The sequence below is a fragment of the Bos javanicus genome, chromosome 28 (assembly GCF_032452875.1).
Source record: "Bos javanicus breed banteng chromosome 28, ARS-OSU_banteng_1.0, whole genome shotgun sequence".
Lineage (NCBI taxonomy): Eukaryota > Metazoa > Chordata > Mammalia > Artiodactyla > Bovidae > Bos > Bos javanicus.
Genome location: NC_083895.1, coordinates 25,999,781 through 26,020,131, shown reverse-complemented (window position 1 = coordinate 26,020,131; position 20,351 = coordinate 25,999,781). Strand labels below are relative to the sequence as shown.

The 20,351-nt window shown below is 37.7% G+C and overlaps 1 protein-coding gene across 3 annotated transcripts in view; it reads right to left on the bottom strand.

Annotated features, from left to right (window-relative positions):
* Positions 1-20,351, bottom strand: part of MYPN (myopalladin) — a 114,458-nt gene that overhangs the window by 91,394 nt on the left and 2,713 nt on the right. Inside the window, exon 1 of one of the 3 annotated variants that reach the window (XM_061405133.1) lies at positions 6,358-6,447. The exons of 1 other annotated variant lie outside the window; for it this stretch is intronic. The gene's annotated coding sequence lies outside the window, so the exon portion shown is untranslated. Of the gene's footprint in view, positions 1-3,103; positions 3,424-6,357; positions 6,448-20,351 lie in introns of those variants that run through there. One more of the 3 variants, XM_061405130.1, reaches the window with a different exon arrangement.

The window sequence follows — 20,351 nt, the reverse complement described above, 5'->3', positions numbered from 1 at the left end:
TAGATCGAACCCAGGTCTCCCACATTGCAGGCAGACGCTTTACCCTCTAGATCAACACAAAGACAACCTAATATGTAATAGTTAACTTTGCCTAGAACAGGAAAAGATAGATGTCTTTAAGTAACTCATAACTCACCTCTAAATGGAGGATGAACAGAATTACCCCGCTTACTTCATAGGGTTTGTGAAAGAACTTTATTTTTTTTTAAAGTTATTTTTAATTTTTATTTTAAAAGTCTGTATTGACTTTGTTACAATATTGCTTCTGTTTTATGTTTTGTGTTTTTTTGGCCACAAGGCATGTGGGATCTGAGCTCCCTGACCAGGAACTGAACCCACACTCACTGTGTTGGAAGGCGAAATCTTAACCACTGGACTACCAGGGAATTCTCTGTGAAAGAACTTTAGACATGTAGAACACTATACAAAATTAAGGTAATCCTTTGCACTAGTATAAAGGATGCTGGAACCAGAGCCCAAAGTTAGTATTTAATCTGAAATATTGAAAAAAAGTAGTGTAGAAGTAAAGTCTATGACCCATGAAAAGGTTAATGGAAGCCAAGTAAGAAGGCTTCAGGATTCTAGGGTGACTACCAAACCCTTCACAAAAATGAAGTTTTATTTCACTCTCAATTCACCATTCATGATGAACTTAGTTCTTATACAGGAAGTCCCAAATAAGAAAACTTTGTCAATTCTCATTAACTCAAAGATTCATTTTAAGTAAGAAAAATAAGAAAAAAATTTAAACATTTTCAACTTTCTTCATTCTCCTAATACTCGTGTCAATTTCCCTTAGGTGGTTAAGGATTTGAAAAGTGATAACTTCCTTAACTGACATATTTGCTAGATTGGGAAAGGAACAAGTACCCCAAATAGGTTTGTGATCTCAAGATCTAGTTGGAATTCAAGCCCTTGGTGGGAAGGCTCTGCTGGGCCCATCCCAGACTGTGGGGTGCACTGTGACTCTAAGTAGAGGTCTATGTAACACACATAGTCTGTACAGAGCTTGTCAAGGTGACTCTAATTATACATGAGCTCTAAGAGCTCTTCAGTAATTGCAGGTAAACAGTCACACCAACTTTTGTGCCCACCAAAAATGTAGCTGCTAAACACATGTTCCTAAATTACTCAACAGACCATTTTGTCGGTGCCTGGGTTGCTCCCTTTAAGCAAAAGCACAGTGCCATAGCAGTTCTAAAGCTCTCTGTTAGCTGTAAAGCACCATAGAAATTTAAGAAAATATCTCTGTGGTGTTTGATCCTTCTGTATCTCTTAAGAGAGGGAAAAAGTTAAAAAAAATCTTTTCATTTTTTGTCTTGTTATAGGCAATAACACCATCCAATAAGCAATGCCTTTGTCAAATCTCAATGTCAATGAAGGAAACTAATTATTCTGGGGTTGGCAGTCTCATTCATTTTATATTTTCAGGTTAATGAGCTGAGTTCATTACTCCTATTGCGTATATGAGTTAACTGTTAAAAAAATCTAGCTGTCACCTTTTCATATATTAACTTTAGTCCATTAAAGATCTTTCACAGTGAAACCCAATTTACCTGCAGTCTCATTTCTTCAAAAGTAAATTTGAAAATTCAGCTCTATAAATTCCCAAATCTAGTCAGGGTACAAACTCATTCAATTTCTTGTGTCTGTGAATTGTGGTTCTGAGTCTGTTCTGCTGAATATGTGCCTTTGTAAGCACCTTGAGCTGGAAAGTGTATTCTGTTATACAATAGATGTATTAGAGTCTGGAATAGAGTCTTATTCAAAATTATAGACATATAGAACACTAGGGCTTTGATACATTGTCTCAAGTTCCAATAGCATTAGCCATATTCTATAAGTGGGAATAGAGATAAACCTCCAGAATTTGGATAATGTCCAACTGTTTGTTTCATAGTCCATTATTATAAGATTCTGTAATGTTTATAATTTTGTCTCCTGACAAAGTTAGTGTGCATATATTTCAGATTTCATGAGATGGTCTTGATTTGAAATAGTTTACATATTGTCAAATTGTGTATTAGATAGCTTATATTAATTTTTGTTTTAAAAAATGTTTATTATAGCTTTAAGTCTGGATATTCTAGTTTTGTAGAAAAGGATTATACGTATTTTATGTGAAGTTAAGAGTTATTATTAAGGAGAGGCTAAAAAGTTATAACAAATTTTTAATTTAGACCTTGTAGAATTCATTTTATCATTACCAGTATGAAAGTAGTTGAATCATAATTTTTTGAGAAAGGAAACTGGTTATCTGTTTTATTTCTATCAAATAGATTGATGCTAGTATCTTTAACAAGTATGAGTAAAAAGAAAAAATCTGTTGATAAGATAGTAAAATTTCTTAGCACTCTTACTGTAATGTTCACTTTTGGGAAATGGAAATACAGATTTACTCATGTTCTCTTTTTCTTTGCTTATATGATCATTAAAAAAATAATTCAAGTTGTGCATCTAATTACTGCTAATAGTGCAATGTACCAGGCCAAACACTTGCCACTGACTGTCAAGCGTCTTTCTGCTGCAGCTGAAAAGGGAGGGAGGGAGGGAGAGAGAGAGAGAGAGAGAAAGGAGAGAAAGAAAGAGCAATGTCCTTTGAGCAAGACTTTCTGCAGCTGTTGTGTACATTAATCCAGGGAGCAGATCTCCCAGCACTAAATATAGCAAGCATATCCTTTTACATGATAAAAAAATGTTAAATGAAAGTCTTTAACTATGGAGTCATATTATTTTAGGTTTGATTTCCATTAAAAAGGAAATAGGCATTGCACACATATTCTCCATATAAACACCATTATTTTAATAAAAGAATGTATGGAAAATGCCAATGATACACACATGTCATGACTTCCTCTGTGCGATATTTTCCCTTAGGACCTGAGTAGGCTGTGATCTCTGAGGGTCTCATCAACCCCCCTGTAAAATCTGACCATGTAGAAAACTTTATTTTTCATGTAATTTTGTGTCCCATCATACATAATTAGGAAGTTAGCCTCGGTTTCATTCCACACAACAGAAATTAGGTCTCCGAAATCCCCCCTTTCCCATTGTCAGTTTCTTGTTATCAAAACACACTCGAGAACTTAAATCTGGATATTACCTTTCTTTTTTCAGTTGACCCAGATGAGGATGTCCAACCCAGGCACTCCACTGTGATGATAATTATCCAAGGAGAATGCTTAGATGAAAGCCCAGGAGAAAAAGAAAATTCTTCACGCCCTTGGAAATAGAGAGTAGCCGTCCATAGAGAGTGAGGAGTTAACCTTAGTTTCAGTGAAGATGGCTGTTAGAAGCTGGACAACCTGTCACCACCGGAGCCAGAGCATTTGTCAGCTCACAGGTCCCAAGTTATTTTGAGCTGTATAAACCATGTGCCTGTGAAACATTCCACCTGATTGGATAGGAGAACACTGAGCAAAGGGATTCCACGGCAGGACAGCACCTATGGGCGGTGGGGGTCAGTCAGTTTTCCCACCTATAGAATTTCACTTACAGCTTAGAGGCCCAAGTTGTTTATTGATTTATGTTTAGAATTAATACTGGATTCATGATAGCACATTCAAAGAAAACGGCATTATTTTTGAAATATTTCAAAATTCTTAATTTTTATGAGAATTAATCTTAATTCATGGGAAATTTACTCTCATTTAATCACTGATCCATTTTAGGAAATTTGGCTGTGAAAAGCCAGCATGAAGGTGAGCTCTAACATCTTAAAGCTGAGAGATCTTTTTTTGTTGTTTGTCCAAAAGCTTAGCAAAAGCAGACGATAACTAACATTAAAAGTTGGTAACTAGAGATCACAGAAAAAATGGAGAGGAAAAAGCCATCAGTCTGAGAATAAACCTGGTAACAAATTAGTTTGAACAAACTTTTTCAGAAAAAAAAGATAATCAGGTACTGTTTAAAAGTCTAAATTACTGTATAATGTAATATATTACAACTTCTGTTCATTTGTTACTATCCTGGAATCATTTTTTTTGTATATTATTTTGAAAAGGTCTATGCCCGATTTCTTCTTTCACAAGTATTACTGAATGAGAAAAAGAATCCTTAACCAAACCAACATCTGCTGAAAAACCCACTTTGTCAAGGATAGGCTCTTTGATAGGATTTCGTACTTGTTCAGAATATGAATTTGGAAAAAAAATTTAGTCCCATTATTTCAATCTCTGTGGAAGCCTGGGTCTTGAAAATTCAGATAAATGCAATTAACTGTTTCTTAAAAAGGTCATTCTTAGATTTGGGTAGCATAAAATACATTGGTTTAAACCTACTTTTCTTAAATCACCAACTACTTGCAGAATTTCTTCCTGTTCATTCATTCAGCAAATATTTATCTAATTAATGATATACCTAGTACCTGGTACCTACTACCTACTAGGTACCAGGTACTGGGTATAAAGCAGTGCTCAGTTGTGTCCGACTCTTTGCGACCCCATGGACTGCAGCCTCCCAGGCTCCTCTGTCCATGGAAAATATACCGATTCTTGACCTCATGGTATTTACTAAGAGATTTTGGTTTTTCTTTTTTTACCTTTTTCGGTCACCTTGAGACTCTATAATATATTGAATAGACTTAAAATTTGTTTACTATGATCAAATCAGAAGCTTCACTACACCTTTTGTTAAAGAACCTTGAAATTACATGGACAGAATAAAAAAGAGTATTGAGGAAAACTTTAAAATAATCCAGGTCAAAAGAACAGTTACTGAGGAGGGAAGAAGGCACAAGAAGAACTGAGTTATGTGGATAGATTATTTTCATTACTGCATTAATCTAAATCGTCAATATACAGGGTTGTTTGCTCTCTTACCTAGTCCTGTTCTGAAATTAACCTACTTAATTGTATTTCTGCATTTTCTATTTATGTAGATGCCCCAAATATTTCTTTTTATTTAAAGAGGATTTTCTCCCCATTTATCCCATTCAGATCTTGAGGCATAATCAGTATAAGGACTACTAAGTCTTGAGTAGGGACAGGGAAAAATAGAACCTCTGTTTCATTTAGCACATAGATGTGCTACAGTTTGATCTTCCAAAGGGAAATGTTCACACACACTGCAAGTGAATACATTTCGACTTCCTTGCAAACTGTTCCATTATAAGCCTGATATCCTACCTTTTACCCAGGTATATGGAACACTGAGGTGGGAGGAGACCCATACTGAAAGATAAAATAGAGTTGGTTGGGCAGTGAAATTAGAAATTAATAGGAAGAAGTAAAATCCATTTTTAAAAAAAGTTACAAAAAAAAGAGACAAAGAATTTCTGAATAACACTAATATTTCTCCTCTCATTTTTACTGTAACATTTCGAATACAGATACTGTAAAAATTTTTTGAGCTCTTTGGGGGAAAAAGATGCATATAAATACTTTATATTATACCTTGCATACAATACATGAACCTTGTATTCTAGATTCTAGTTTTTAAAAATTGGTTTCTGCTCGCAAGTAATATAATATAACTTGCATATCATCTTACATTACACCACAAACCTACTAGTTGAGATTTTAACAGAGTTTATTGGGACAAAGAATAATTCTTAAAGCTTAAAAAATATATCTAAATCCAATACAGTTAAAAACAAAATTCATAAGTGTCAGGTAAATACAAGGTTACATGTCTTAAGCCTTACCCACAAAGTTGAGTGGCCCATCTAACACATGTGTTTATTGTGGTTTGAACCTGATCCTGTGCTTGCCTTCAGCTGTTTTCTGAATTCAGTCACTCAGTTATAGAAACAATTTACTCACATTGGGGTGATCCACAGGAATGTCCAAGAATCTGGAAGATCTATGATAGAGGAAGTCTTCACTTGGAGAATAAGTGTGTAAGAATCTGTGCTAGCAGATTCATATAAAATTTTTGTGTTTGCTATTTTTCCAAATTGCTATAGATTTTTATCCTTTAAAAGAAATTTCTCACATATTCCAAACTTTCAATGAGTTTTGCTTAAAGTTCATGGACTTATATTGAGGTGTGTATCAGATGAAATGACAACAACCGTCTATATCTTATTTTTAAAGAACAGAGACATACATTACTTTCTAATCTTTGCTAATGAGAAAAACACAATACAGATAAGTTCTTGACCATCCAAAACAATGTATGTATGGTAGATTATAGAGGGTCTTATACAAACATGATACAATGTAATTGAGAGCTACAGTTAAATCCTAAGAAATGTCTTTTTCGTCTCAATGGTACTGAAAACATTTGCTTAAAACTAAAACTAAAAAAAGAATTTAAAAAGCTGTAAGTTCAAAACCTTTCTAGTTTTACAAACTAAAAGCATTTTAAAAAACTATAAACAGAATACTTACTATCCTGAAAAGTAAATTTGATTACCTGTCCCAGGAGAAGGACCATTCCTATATCAATCAACCAGGATCATCCAAAGCCCAAATCTCTCTGCCTAACTTGAGTCAGCCACAAAAGTAGCATGAAGGAAATGTGATACTGCCCTGCCAGAGTAATGAAGAGTATTTACAGGGTTCCGTGGCAGATCTTGGGACAGTCATTTAGAACAGATTGCTCTTTCGGATCGACTTTAATAACTCAGTCTGCACGGTGTTCTTAGCCTGGATTGAGGGTGGGGGTGGATAATGACTAAGATGACTAAGGAAATACACTTTCTTGATTTCTTCTTAGATGAATAGGATAATAATGATAACATTTAAAAGAACAGAATGTAAGGAATGCACAAAATATCCATGAGCAGGATGCATGTGACATGTGTAAACATCTTTACTTGATTCAAAACTGAAAGTATGGTTGACAGTTTAATTAAAGTAAATATGGGGAAATAATCAATTATTGTAATACTTAAATGTGTGCCCAATGTGGGGGTAGGTTAAAGCCTTACTATATGGTTTCCATGAAAGCACAGTAAGTCTTCCTTTACTCATGCTTTTGATATGGAGAACTTATCAACATTTATACTTTTAAGGAAGTATTATTTCCATGAAGAAAATCTGTTCCTAGGGTTTTTTTATTTTAAAAAGAGGATCTATGACTAACATTAAGTTATTTAAGAAATCCAAGACAATTAGTATCAGGCATGTAATCCTGAGGTCTACAATTGATTCCTACTGGTCCCTACATTGATGTAATGCTTATATCAATGCACATAGAAGCTTATCATTTCAGTAGAAATAAGTTAACATTCCTTAACTGTTTGCTAGGCACTATGCTCTTTATGGACATTGTGCTTTTTAAAAATTAATTTTTATTAAAGTGTAGTTGCTTTTGGATATTGTGCTTTATTTTACATATTCCTTCAACAATCTCTGAAGTAGGTACTATTAGAATTCTCATTTTATGTTTAAGAACCTGGGGCTTAGAAAGAAGTTAAAAACTTGCTTAGGGTCACACAAGGGGTGAGTGACTGAGCCAGGATTCAACCTAAGACTAACTGTGCTCTTAACTACTGCACATATTTAAAAGTTTACATTTCTGTGGTACTTGCAAACATTTTTTTAAAGGGTAAAAGTGAGCATAAGACCTACTCTTCCTTAAGGAAACACATAGAGTTTTGTTTATAATTTTTCTAACAGAAACCAATGCTAAATTCTTTTGTATGACTAAACAAACAAGCAAAAAGAGAAAAAAACAGAAAGAAAAAAGAGCAAATGCTTTCAGAAACATTCTGTCTGCAATATTTTAGCTGAGAACATGAATTGATACATAGACCAAAACATGAGGCATTAATACTGAAAGATAGGACATTGGAAGTCAGTCTGAATGCTTTGACAGACCTAATTTTTTTCTATTTACGATAATCATTTTGCTCAGACAATTTAAAAGCTTTGTTCTTTTGAAGGTAAGTTTAAATGCTTTGTGTTGTTTCTCAGCACATCAACATGGGTCAGTAATTTTTTTTTTTACAAATTAAGGGTAGAAAAATAACAGTTGAAATATTTTCTCTTTGTAACAGTATCATAGAATATCTTAAATGCCAGTGTGCTAGGCTCTGGGGGATTCCACTCAAGATTCTATTTTTGGGCAGTTTGGACATCTCAGAAAGCTGAAACCAGAGTTCACTGTTCTTATACATGACCTGAATAATTGCACTAACACTAGTTACCTGAAGGAAAGGAAATGGGAATGAACTTTTCATCCTAGTGTACTCTGACAGGAGCAGCCTTTATCTCTTAATTCAACATTCACAGCAACCCTGAAAAGGTATTGTTATTTGCATGTTATAAGAAGGAAGTGTGTCGGTAGTCAAGCTCAGTCGTGTCTGACTCTTTGTGACCCCATGGACTATAGTCCGCCGGGCTCCTCTGTCCATGGAATTCTCCAGGCAGGAGTACTGGAGTGTGTAGCCATTCCCTTCTCCAGGGGATCTTCCTGACCCAGGGATCTAATCCTCCCACATTGCAGGCAGATTCTTTACTGTCTGAGCCACCAGGGACACCCATGAGGAAACTAATACTTAAAGAAGTTTAGCTTTACCAAAGTTACCCAACCGGTGAGCTACACAGCTGGTTGAATTCAAACCTAGGCCTCTTAGTTTTAAATGTATTCTTTTTTCATTGGCCTCCATTGCCTTCTAATGAAGAGTAATTATACAGGCTAGTTAAAAAATCAGAAATCACCCAAAGAAGGAAACTTGCTATTGTTTTCATATGTATCGATGGACAAAGGATTATTAAAGTTATCACTTTGATTTTAGGGACTTGGTGTTTATTTAACAGAATCTAGAAGAGAACAGAAAAATAGCATATGACTAAGACTTGGACTGTTCACAAAGACGACTCAATAAAATTGGTTGACTAAAATAGCAAGGACTAATACACATTTCTGAGAAGTTATCTGATTACATGAAGTCTATCAAAATGAATTTGTATTTTATATCCCTATTCAAGTTCACGTTTTTATTTGCATAAATGGACTTACTCATTTGGTGTGTCTTGTGTTAACAAACTTCCTATCAAATAAAGGCAGTGTACTTTAATAGAGGAAGACCTGGAAAACCTTTTTTATTTTGCCTCTTCACCCAATTGTTTTTCATTCCAAGCTGAGAATGGATTAGTTAAAACCTAGTCTAATCAAGAGGTCTCCCATTAATATCCTTGAAATCCTCTTCTTTCATCTTCTAACCCAGACAATAAACTTTAATTAAAAATATGGGTGAGGGAAGTCCCTGGTGATCTAGTGGTTAGAACTTGGCATTTTCATAGCCATGGGCCTGGATTTGATCCCTGGTCAAGTAACTAAGATCCTGTAAGCCACATGGTACAGTAAAAAAAAAAAAATGTGGGTGATAATGTCAATAAAAGGAATAAACAAATATATAATGTCAAAGGGGAATTAAACACAAAAATTTACCCCAGAGTAAACTGAGCTGGGAGTAAATCTTTTTGTAGTCAGCCCACTGGCCAGACAGTATTCTGTAAATTTCAACTTGGAATAAGAAATATCTTAGTATAATCAGAAATGTGATCATCTTGATCCTGTAAAATATTAATAGTCTTTCTGGTCTGATCTGCCACTCTTCTACACAAATCCTTGTCTCCAAAAATTTCAGGAATATTTCCTTGGTTTATCTTTCCTTCTTGCCTTTATCTTTTCTTCTTTCCTTCTTTCTTATCTTTCCTTCCAAATATTATGTAATTAAACAACTAGTGATTATAACATTTCTTATATTGCTGAATTACACTGAGTTTTCATTTATGCATTTATGCTTTATTTATTTAACTAGACCAGCCCTTGAGAATTGAAGCCATAAAAAATTTTTATGTAGGCCACACAATTTCAATCTCAAGGCATGGCACAAAATAGTCACTTAAAAAATATTTGTCTATAGCATGCTATAAAAATAATGTATTAATTGTTGAGTTGTCCTAAATTATTTACACAATTCAATAAATATTTAATGAATGTTTATTGTATGCCAGAAAAGATTGAATGACCAAACTCTCAGCAACATTAACTGATTTGGTTGTCAAAAACAATTACATTAGTTTAACACAAAAATATTATTAAGCATCAATTCAAATGAGAAAAGGAGCTAAAAATATTTGGATGCTCTTTGTGTACCAGTCATTGAGTAAGGAACTATATGTGATTTGGCTAAGTGGATGCTCACATTCCTGAGCTAATTGATACGGGCGACTTTTGCTTTTGGAAAAGGATTGGGGCTGTTGACAACTCCCACCTTGCCCTAGAGTTCTTCTATAGGTGCGCCATAAGAGGCACTGTCATACTTTTGCATCCTCCTGAACTGGCTTACCACTATTTTTCCTGCCCACCTTGGAACAACCTTTGTTTTACATCAGGTCTTTACTTTCTGTCCAGTCCTTTAGAATCAAACTCTTTTCTGCTTCTGTAGACTTCTCCTTTCTGTTTTGAACTTTAAAACCCTACTACTCATAGATAAGAGGCAATTTTGTCCATTCTTATGCCCTGTTTTTTGAGATTCCAGCTCAAGTCACAGACTGAGTTGCCTGTGATATAGAGTACAACACATTTAAAACACACATTTATTCTCTAACATAGATCAAGATTTCAACTATTTGTGACTGACTGCAAATTAGACTTATTAAAATGCAGATAAACCAGAATGGATTACTCAGCTTTCTGAGTGATTCTAGCTGACCCAGCCCAGTGACCACACAAAAGCTTAATCATTCATATTTAATACATAATTTAATGCAACAACCCATTCTAAAGGAGATCAGCCCTGGGATTTCTTTGGAAGGAATGATGCTAAAGCTGAAACTCCAGTCCTTTGGCCACCTCATGCGAGAGTTGACTCATTGGAAAAGACTCTGATGCTGGGAGGGATTGGGGGCAGGAGGAGAAGGGGATGACAGAGGATGAGATGGCTGGATGGCATCACCAACTCGATGGACGTGAGTTTGAATGAACTTCGGGAGATGGTGATGGACAGGGAGGCCTGGCGTGCTGCAATTTATGGGGTCGCAAAGAGTTGGACGCGACTGAGTGACTGAACTGAATGCAACAACCCAGGAAGTATGAATCATTATCTCCATTTTATGGAGAATGAAACTGAAAAAATTGTACACTACTGTGGGTTTTGCAAATTCAAGGATCTGAAAAAGTCTCAAGAGGTATACTTTGAGATTGTCCAAGGTGTTCTATATCATCATCCTCTTTTTATAGAGGAGGAAAACGAAGATCTGGAGAAGGCAATGGCACCCCACTCCAGTACTCTTGCCTGGAAAATCCCATGGGCAGAGGAACCTGGTAGGCTGCAGTCCATGGGGTCGCTGAGTCAGACACGACTGAGCGACTTCACTTTCCCTTTTCAGTTTCATGCATTGGAGAAGGCAATGACAACCCACTCCAGTGTTCTTGCCTGGAGAATCCCAGGGACGGGGAGCCTGGTGGGCTGCCGTCTATGGGGTCGCACAGAGTCGGACACGACTGAAGCGACTTAGCAGCAGCAGCAAGCCGAAGATCGGAGTAAAAATTTGCTCAAGGCCCCTCAGAGCTGTGATTCACACCTAAGTCTCTGTGTGCTAAGTCCTTCAGTCATGTCCAGCTCTTTGTGACCCTATGGACTGTAGCCTGCCAGGCTCTTCTGTCCATGGGATTCTCCAGGCAAGGATACTGGAGTGGGTTGCCATTTCCTTCTCCAGGGGATTTTCCCCAACTAGGGATCGAACTAGTGTCTCTTAAGTCTCCTGCATTGGCAGGCGGGTTCTTTACCACTAGTGCCACCCTGGTCAGAGAAATACATTGAGCACTTTCTTGATGGTACAGTGGATAAGAATCCACCTGCCAACGCAGATGACTTGGTTTTGATTCCTGGTCTAGGAAGATCCCACGTGCCTGTGAGCCACAACTACTGAGCCTGAGTGCCTAGAGCCTGTGCTCCGCAACAAGAGAAGCCGCCACAATGAGAAACCCCTACTCTCTGCAACTAGAGAAAGCTTGCACATAGCAATGAAGACCCAGTGCAACCAAAAATTTTACAAAAAGAAAAGAAATCGAAGTAACCATAAATAAACAATTCTCTTGGTGCATCTCTATCTGCAAATTACTAGACATAGTGAAATTAGGCACAAGAGACTGTATCTTAAGGAGATGTTTAGCTACCATTTTATCTTTTTGAAGTTATTTACAATCATGCTTTGGTTATTATGTTCTAATAACTACATAAAACAACACCACTTTTCGTGAAGTTCGTCTTTATTATGATTATTTTGTATATTGGAAAATGAAACACTAGAATTGGAAAATGAAACACTAGAATGGGCTGCTGCTGCTGCTGCTGCTAAGTTGCTTCAGTCGTGTCGGACTCTGTGCGACCCCATAGACAGCAGCCCACCAGGCTCCCCCGTCCCTGGGATTCTCCAGGCAAGAACACTGGAGTGGGTTGCCATTTCCTTCCCCAATGCATGAAAGTGAAAAGTGAAAGTGAAGTTGCTCAGTCGTGTCCGACTCTTCGCGACCCCATGGACTGAAGCCCACCAGGCTCCTCCATCCATGGGATTTTCCAGGCAAGAGTACTGGAGTGTGGTGCCATTGCCTTCTCCGATTAGAATGGGCATGTAGATGTAAATCTGCAGTAAAACCCAGATCGCTAAGTTTACATTATTAATTTAGTTTAACAAGAGCTTTTGGGGGGGAAAGACCCCAAAGTTTATCTTTTAGCAAAACTGAGAGCAATAAATATGTGTTAAATGAGTCTTCGAACATGCTTGTAATAACTGAGTGTGGATGGTGACTGAAAGAAGCATAAAAAGTGATTCTTTTCTATTTTTAGCTGGTGATTATGGCAAACAATATTTTACTGTCTTAAAACTTTCTGTGAGAACCAGATTAATTTCTTTTATTCATTAAAATAATCAAATTGCTCATGAACTTTATTTTTAAGTTCATTTATCTCAGTATACTTAAATGTTCCTTCCTAGCTACTATGCGAAGTCTCATGAAATGGAGCCTCAGATTAAAAAAAAAAATTCTTATCTGCTTTTTAATTTTGCATGAAGAGTAGGTGGAAGAACTCAATTACTATGTTAACAAAAAGAGGCAGCTGGATTGCCTATTTGGTGATCATTCACTATGTTTATATTGGGATGGAGTAGTAGATAGGCTTTTATTTGACTTAATTCTCTCTATTAATTTAGAAACATTAAGGTCAGAGGATGCTTCCAAGTTCAGGTAATGTTTCCCTCAAACAATAACAACAAAAAATAGGTGAACATTAAAACATTGTAAAATCAAGGTCCTTTTAATTTTTTTCTTGGTTGCATCTCACAACATGTGGGATATATTAATTCCCCAACCAGGGATCCAATCCGTGCCCCCTGCCTTGGAAGTGAGGAATCTTAACTACTGGACTGCCAGGAAAGTCCAAATCAAGGTCTTCAAGTATCTTAAAATCAGAATAAGGAATGCATGTGAATCAAATTTAAGAGCGATCCATTGCCTCTTTTCAGAAACAAAGAATAAAAATAACTAGCACAGAAAAGTGAGCAGTTTTTAAACTGAGACATTGATATGTGCCCTGTTTGATTTGAACATAGAATGTTTAAACTTTGATCAGTGGTATGGTAAGATGTTAAAAGAAGTCAAATAAATGCTATAATTAGGCAGAGAGATTGTATTTAGAGCTAGATTCTACCTCCACTTATTATCTGAGAAGCCGTAGGCAAGTTATTTAAGTTCTTTGTGCCTCAGTTTCCTTATCTCTAAAAATGAGGGAAATAATAGTACCAATCTCATGGGATTGCTGTGAGAGTTAGGTAAAGACTCTTAGAAGAATACCTGGCTTCTAGCAAGTGGCCAGTAAATGTCAGCTATCATTATTACCATTCTTATCATAAAAAGATGTATTTTAAGTAAACATCTTTTAATCTGGCTTGTGAAGTCACAGGGAGTGAAGTGTACACAATTGGGCTGAGCTGTAAACTCTAAGGAAAGGCCAAAGGCTGAATGGGCCACCGAGACTGATGACTCAGACACAGCCACAGTTCAGGTTTCCAGACTGATTCAGTCCTTGGCTTCTGTCCTGACGCTGACAACAAGAATGCCAATTAGTGCCAAGAGTGATGAGCTTTTTTTTAAACATGGGTGTTATTCATTTAGAGATTCAAATCAGATCACTTACATCTTGTATAGGACACCAATAGTGATCAACCAAGTTCAGGTTTAAACCGATGACATGGAGGTAAATGCTTTCCATCTAGTTACTGTGCTCCTGAACCATCTGCTTCTGAATTCTAAATTCTCAACTCAGCTACTGCCAAGGGGCTAAACATAGCTAAAGGGTTTAAATTATAATTTGATCTGACAACCCAGGTATCAAACAAGCCTTCTTTAGCCAGATAAGTAGAGTGGTGACAAATATCAGAGCAGTATATCCACTCTGTGGTATGTGCTTTATGACAGGAAATAATTGAATTTATTGGTAAATATTTTATTTTTTATCAGATCTAGGAAAGGATATTAGCATAAGATTAGTATAAAACTTTAAGTTGACAAAACTATTGTTAAGGTCAAGTGATTTAGAGAGGAGAAATCTAGGGAAGTGAGGGACATTTTAGTATTCCCATGATCCTGAATAGTCTAATAGACTAATTTTGAATGTATATAAACACCACATGAAATAAAATAAAGAAGACTTTTTTTTTTTAAGTCGCTTCAGTCGTGTCCGACTCTGTGCGATCCCATAGGTGGCAGCCCACCAGGCTCCCCGTCCCTGGGATTCCCAGGCAAGAACACTGGAGTGGGTTGCTATTTCCTTCTCCATAATGCTGCTAATGATAAGGATGATGAACTGGGGTAGATGTCAAATACAAAGAGCAATGATGTTTTTAATACTTTTATTTAAATGATCTTTTCTACTAACACTACATTTGAAAAGTGTTTTATTATTTTTATTAGCTATTTCTCATCAGAGTCCTGTCAGTAGATCTGCTTTAATACTCACATTTTATATGTGAGGAAGCTGACATAAAGAATAATTAACTAGCTAGAGTTACATAGCATGTCAATAACTAAAAAAAAAAAAACCAAAAACAACCTGAATATTGTGTTTTTATTTGAATAGATCACTATTTATTGTATTTATCTTTAAGTTTTAGTGAACTGTGTCCACATACATAGGATAATATGATTTAAGAATTATTAGAAATATTAGTTGATTTGTATATATCATCTTTTACCCATCTGTGGATCAACTTCATACCAATAAATGACCTGTCTTAGCATAATTCTATTCTATTTTGACATTGTGAGAAAAGGTCTTAATCAAAAATTTATTTTGAACTTTGATCTCCAGGTTCCTATTCTTTTTCAAAAACATTATTTATTTTTAATTGCAATGACCATACAGTTCTGTAGCATTAAGTTCATTCATGTTGTGCAACCATCACCACCATCTCCAGAACCATCTCCAGAACTTTTTTCATTTTGCAAAACTGAAACTTTGCACTAATTAAATAATAACTCCCCATCCCCCTTACCTCCAGACCCTGGCAACCACCATTCTACTTCCTGTCCTTATGAAGTTGATTATTTAACAGTTCAATAGGGAAACTATTTAATAGGGAAACCTATTATGAACATTCAAACTTGTTTTGTGTTCTTAAAGGAAGCTTGGGGGGAAATTCCTTAAATTGTTCATTTCTGATTAGTCTTGGAAGTAAGATTTGAGAAGGTTCCTGCCTTGAGGGTCTATGTTAAGCTTGTTCTAGGTATTCTGAGTTTGTAGAGTTGTGAAATGGCTGGTGTGTCAGAAGTGAGGCGGGGAACAGGCGGGGCATTGGTCCAAAGAGTGTCCAAACCGTGACAAGTCTCCTAGAATTCCTTGCCACGAATGCCATCAACTGGGACATTGGGCAGCACTCTGCCCTAGGGACCCAAGAGCCTCAAGGTCAAGCGCCAAGCCTACCCTCTTGATGGTTCAAGAGGACTGAAGCGTCCCGCTCCAGCCAGCCCGCCTGTCACAGATGACCATCACAGGGCTGGAGCCAAGGGTGCAACTGGATGTGGCAGGTAGGTCCGAGAATTTCTTGGTTGACACAGGGGCTACCTACTCTGTCTTGACCTCCTACTCCGGAGTCTTCTCCTCCCAAACCTGTACCATTTTGGGTGCTACAGGAAAAGCAATTACTAAAAGATTCACCCAAGCACTTCTTTGTTGCTGGGATGGACAAATATTTTCCCACCAGTTTCTGGTGGTCCCTGAGTGTCCTACCCCCTTATTGGGAAGATATATACTCACTAAACTGGGGACCACCCTTGTAATGGGAAGTTTTTCAGCCCCTCGAGCTCTACAGCTCCTGGTTACTACTGAAGAACCCATTACACCTTCAATAGAGAGGGACCAAAAACTATGGGAAGACAAAATTAACCCCGAGGTGTGGGACCAGGGGATTCCTGGACGAGCCCACCAAGCTGAACCAGTCATCATTGTCCTCCAAGATCCCACTCGGTTTCCTAATCGGAAACAATATCCTCTCAAAAGAGAGGCTCGGGAGGGACTACAGCCTTTAATAAATAATAAATAAATAAATAAATAAATAAATAATAAATAAATTCCTTGATTTTATTGATTTTATTGATTTTATTGATTTTATTGATCCCCACCAGTTCGCCATGTAACACCCCAATCTTTTCAGTAAAGAAAAAAGACGGAACCTGGCGACTGGTTCAACATCTCCAGATTATAAATGAAGCTGTAGTCCCCCTCCATCCCACAGTACCCAATCCCTATGTAATCTTGGGAGAAATCCCACCCAATGTCAAGCGGTTTAGTCTTGGATCTCAAAGATGCATTTTTTTGCATACCACTGGCTAAAGAATCCCAATACCTTTTTGCCTTTGAGTGGGAAGCCCCAGGAGAAAAACACCAACAGATGACTTGGACAGTATTACCTCAGGGGTTCAGAGATAGCCCCCACCTGTTTGGACAGGCCCTTAGCCAGGACCTCCTAGATCTGGACCTGGGACCTAATGGGAAAATATTACAATATGTAGATGACCTACTAATCTGCTCTCCAGATGAGAAAAGTGCCCAACAACATGCAATTCAGGTTCTAAACTTCTTGGCAGAAAGGGGATATAAAGTCTCCCGTGCTAAGGCACAGATGGTCGAGACAAAGGTCACTTACCTGAGAGTTCAGATTACACACGGGTCCAGGAGGCTGTCCTCTGATCGGGTACAAGGAATCCTCCAGTTGCGCTCCCCCACGACTCGAAAACAATTGTGAGCTTTCCTGGGGCTAACTGGTTATTGTAGAATCTGGATACCCAACTACGGTCTAATTGCCCAGCCCTTATATGAAAGCTTAAAGGGACGAAATGATTCAATCCCACTGATGTGGGGAGCTCCTCAAAAGAAGGCAGAGGCTACACTAAAACAGGCCTTAACTCAGGCACCTGCCTTGAGGTTGCCAGACCCAGAAAAAGCATTCCAACTTTATGTCCATGAAAGGGAGGGAATAGCCTTGGAAGTGTTAACTCAAAGGTTGGGATCTAAGCCCCAGCCTGTAGCTTACTTATCTAAGAGGCTCGATCCAACTACCCCCCTGCCTTCGAAATCTTGCAGCTATTGCAATCGTGATAGAAGATGCTTTAAAACTCTCCTTTGGGGGCAAACTAACTATTTTTTACCAGCCACCAAGTAAAACAACTCCTAAATGGGAGAGGCCATTTATGGATGTCTGATCAAAGAATCCTCAGATATCAAGTAATGCTGATGGGAAATCCAGGCCTCACTATATCCCCTTGTGAGGTTCTTAACCCAGCCACCCTCCTCCCTACCCCCAAGGGCTCTCTCCCCTTTTACTCTTGTCTAGAAATCTTGGACCACTGGACAAAACCCCAAGAGGGATTGTCGGAAGATCTTCTGACCAATCCTGAGGAAATCTGGTACACTGATGGAAGCAGCTTTGTCTTGGATGGAAAAAGAAGAGCTGGGTCAACCAGCTACAACATGCAGTGCCAGTTCAACAAAGATATAAAACTACAGCTGACCACGGAAAATATCACACACCCTTGGACACCGCTATAAGGACTCTGAGGATTGAGACTAGCAAGAGGGGGAGGCCCAATACCCCTCGCCGTCTCAGTTCAGCAGGAAGTAGCCAGAAAGACCTCGACGCCCCTATCCCCAAAGAATTGGGCCTCCCATCTCTTGAGGGGGGAATGTTAGGTAGGTAGAATAGGGAAAAGGAGTCCAAAATGGCAGTGGCTAAAAGACAAGGAAGGTCAAAGGAAGGTCCGAAGACCAGAGTGAAGACTTCAGGCAGAACAAACAGCACTCCTGGCTAAACCCAATTTGCATAGGGCAGGCCCAGGTGGAGGAAAAAACATATAAAAGGAGGAGCCAAAGCGCTATCTCACAGACTCTCTCCCGCGTGCGTGCGCTCTTTTCTTTCTTTCTCTCTCTCTCTCTCTCACTCTCTCTCTCCTGCTATCTTCTAAATAAAATGGAGCTGTAACACTGATTTGCCTAAGAGCTGTAGCACGGTTTGTCCAAGACCCGAGAGCTGTGACGCGCCAAGGGCTTTAATGTCCGTCGCTCCAAATCTTTGTTGTAACGAGACAAAGAACCCAGGAACATACACTCAAGTGACACAGTTCTGTAGCATTAAGTTCATTCATGTTGTGCAACCATCACCACCATCTCCAGAATCATCTCCAGAACTTTTTTCATTTTGCAAAACTGAAAATTTGCACTAATTAAATAATAACTCCCCATCCCCCTTTACCTCCAGACCCTGGCAACCACCATTCTACTTCCTGTCCCTATGAAGTTGATTATTTAACAGTTCAATAGGGAAACTACTTAATAGGGAAACCTATTATGAACATTCAAACTTGTTTTGTGTTCTTAAAGGAAGCTTGGGGGGAAATTCCTTAAATTGTTCATTTCTGATTAGTCTTGGAAGTAAGATTTGAGAAGGTTCCTGCCTTGAGGGTCTATGTTAAGCTTGTTCTAGGTACTCTGAGTTTGTAGAGTTGTGAAATGGCTGGTGTGTCAGAAGTGAGGCGGGGGCCTCCATTCTGCAATCTGACTTATGGTTGGTTCTCCAACCATGCCAGTGCCCAAGATACTTCTGCACACTATGGCAAGAAAGAGTTATTTGCATGTACTGAGTTTCATGTCTCATGTCTTACATCTTTACACAGTTACAACCACCTATGTTTTTTTTCTTTCATTTGTTTTCTTTGTAAGTTCTAATGAACAGGACTTAGTAAGATTATTTTAGGGCAGCATAATTTACATATCACAAAGGAAATTTTATTTGTGATAAAATACTGCTGGCTATATTTCTATAGCGTAGTTTTGTAAAGATGTTTAAGTCATTTTATAATACTGCTGAAACTCCAATACTTTGGCCATCTGATGTGAAGAGCCGACTCATTGGAAAAGACCCAGATGCTGGGAAAGATTGAGGGCAGGAGGAGAAGGGGGCAACAGAGGATGAGACGATTGGGTGGCATCACCAACTTAATGGTCATGAGTTTGAGCCAACTGTGGGAGATAGTGAAGGACAAGAAGCCTGGCGTGCTGTAGTCCACGGAGTTGCAAAGAGTTACACATGCCTTAGTTACTGAACAACAAAAATAATACTTAAGAGCAAATACAGTGAACCCAAGCAAAGATGAAAGCATTGGTTTCCAAGTCCTACTGTGACTTTTTTCCCCTTTGAGGTTTTTAATTAAAGAGTAAAATTTTAACTAGTTTAAAAAAAATTAGTTCAATGAGAGAGAATTGGTTCAGTTCTGAGACTTTGAAGCCCATACTTGTATATACCTCTTTAAAATACTCATTTTTAAAGAGCAATAACATTTGTATAAGATTTTAAAAAACCCAAAATAGTCTTCAAAATAGTATTTGTAATATGACCCTGTTTTTTTTTTTTTTTTATTCTGGAGTACAGTATTCTAAAATGTCAATTGGTTATAACTAGGTGGTAGAACTGTGGAAGATTTTTTTCTCATATTTTTCTTAGCTGTACTTAAAAAAAAAAAACTTCTAATAAGGGTGTATGATATTTACAAAAAGAAAAAAAACTGTAAAAATTGCCCACAAGGCACACACACACACAAAAGCATCAAGGCCATCAGTAGAAAAAAGAAGTATAATTTGACTGTAGCCTAACTGATAGTATCTACCTACCTACCTACCTATCAAATGTATGTGTGTATATAAATATTTATATCTATATCTCAGAAGATGCCCTGGAAGAGGGCATGGCAACCCACTCCAGTATTCTTGCTTGGAGAATCCCATGGACAGAGGAGCCTGGTGGGCTACAGTCCATAGGATCCCAGAGAGTTGGACACAGCTGAAAGGACTAGCACATATCTATATCTGCATCTATATCTGAAGAGATAATTGGAATGACAAG